The sequence below is a fragment of the Podarcis cretensis genome (genome assembly GCF_951804945.1).
Source record: "Podarcis cretensis genome assembly, chromosome: 10".
Taxonomy (NCBI): domain Eukaryota; kingdom Metazoa; phylum Chordata; class Lepidosauria; order Squamata; family Lacertidae; genus Podarcis; species Podarcis cretensis.
Genome location: NC_137179.1, coordinates 14,278,531 through 14,280,927, shown reverse-complemented (window position 1 = coordinate 14,280,927; position 2,397 = coordinate 14,278,531).

Below are 2,397 nucleotides of genomic sequence, written 5' to 3'. Positions count from 1 at the left end.
TAGCATTTGTTGTCATTACTTTCTGTATGCATAAGGCGGTCCTTGCTGGATAAAACCAATGTCCTGTTTAGCATTCTGTTGTCACAATGGCCATCCAGATACCCAGTGCTATTTTCCCAGAAAAAGAGGTGCCAGAACTCACCATGAACGCCTCCTTTGTTCTCTTATAATGGCAATGGTGCCCACCTGAGTGGCGCCGGAACTGAATTCCAGCTGGGGGTGGGGGAGCCCTATGCAAAGCCCACAAAGCAGGGCGTATGGGGGGGGGGACAGCTATATAGAAAGCTATAAGGAACAGTAAAGGATGGAAGCAACAGATCAAAATGATGCTTTGTGAGGGCTCTCATTTGGTACCGAGTGTGGCGATCACACAGGGTCCCTGGACATTTCACCGTCTATTGATCTCTGTGCCACCACTTTATTTCTCGCTGCCACCACCCAGGCCCTACCTGGTACAATACTGAGTCCAGTCAGGTTTAAATCAGAACATAAACTTCCGTTTATTTATTGCAGTTTAACAAGTGTGTGGTTTCATAAAGGGTATCGGTCAATTACAATCATAGGGTGCCTATCTAGACCTATAACTTCCGCTACCTGCTCTCACTCACTAAACCACCTCTTAGATATTTACTTGTCTTCCTAGCTCCTAACTGTTCCTGACTCAGCTTATTTCGCTACACTAACTCAACCTCCCCACAGACTCTATCCCAATTCACTCCCACTCCAACCAACCACCCAACTCCCAACGATCTCTCCCCTTTGCCCCTCCCAGAGCTGGTTTTATAGTCCCTCTGACTCCACCCCCTGGGTTCTGATTGGGTAACCTGTTTAACTATTTCACCTCCAGCACGCTCATATGTTAACGTCACACCGAGCTTCAACTTAGAAGGGTGGTAATAACTCGAAATCACCCTGACTTGCCTCATTTTGGCCCTCTGCAGAGCCCATGTACACCCCTGTATTACTAGCCAGTACATCTGAGCTGAGTTCACACATGAAATGCAGCAAATCCAGGTTGACTACTGATGCACTTCGGATAGGGATCTGCAGCCATTTGGGTCTCCCTTATGAGTCTACCTCTATAATAAAACTAGTTGGCAAATGCATGCATGTTGTTCTCATACATCGGTCTTGGCACACATTTGGAATTATATATTTGGTGTATCGCTAAAAATCCAAAGTAGCTTCTTTCCATCTACGTGCTAGGAAGACACCCACCTGCAATTTGCAATGAAAGAAAGAAATGAAACTTGGGGAAATATTTCCCACTGCCCCATGGTAAGGTTTTTGTTTTTTTTAAGTTCTCTTAAGACACCTTGGAAAGATGGATCATGTGTGTGGGGAATCTTTGGCCCTCCAGATATTGTTGAACAGCATCTCCCACCAGCCCTAGCAAGCCTGGCAAATGACCAGGCATGATGGGAGCTGTAGTTCAACAGCATCTGGAAGGCCAAAGGATCCCCACATCCCTGTTCTAATTTAGTCACATGTATCAGGCAACTCCTTCAGTGGAATCTGGACTGCTTCACCTGGGCTTGTCAATTAAATTTGTAGCCTAATGCTCTTATGTGAGGAGTCTTATCTATTTTGATGAGTAACTTCCATCCAATGATAAAGTTGACATCCTGGCATTTCTGTCTTTTGCACTAGCACTAATGAGCCATTAGGAGCCTCTGCAGGAAACATCCACACTAACATTAAACAAAGAAAAACAACTCTCTGCAGACTAGAGACAGAAGTCACACTCTCTGCAAGCAGCTTTACATCCTTATAGATCTTGATCCTGATTTGAAATGAGCTCCATCTATCAGAACATCAGGATAGCTTCAGAAACAAGCCATCAGACTGTCAAGATAGAATTCAAAAAGTCTTCTGATGGTTGCTCCAAAATAGCATTGGGGAGGTTATATTTTTACAGATGCCAATCCACTTTTCTTTGGGATGTATGTGCTACTAACAGCATTCACACAAAGTCTGAAGAGAGCCTGGGTCCATCAAGTGGCGTAGCATGGGAGGGGTTGCAGGGGTGGTTGTCCAGGGCGTAAAATTGTTAGGCGGTGCAAAATCTAAACACCTAGTACTGCCTCAATACAGCTGTGTGTTTCCATTGCTGGGCTCTGTTGAAAACGGCTTCTCCATAGGAACCAGGAAGTGACCTCTTCAGACAATGGAACGACTCTACTTTTCTTATCTCTGTTGCTGCAGTCTCCTGGATGATGCAGACACCGCTAGGCAGTTGAATGCACACGTGTACTCCGTTTGTTTCCCTTCGTCCCCACCTCCATGTGGCCCCGGGCACTGGCAACCCATGCTACGCTACTGGGTCATTGTCATTCCACAGCAAAGGAAGTTTTCAATTTGCAACTGGCCATTCTAAGCCTTTCTAAGAACTGCAAT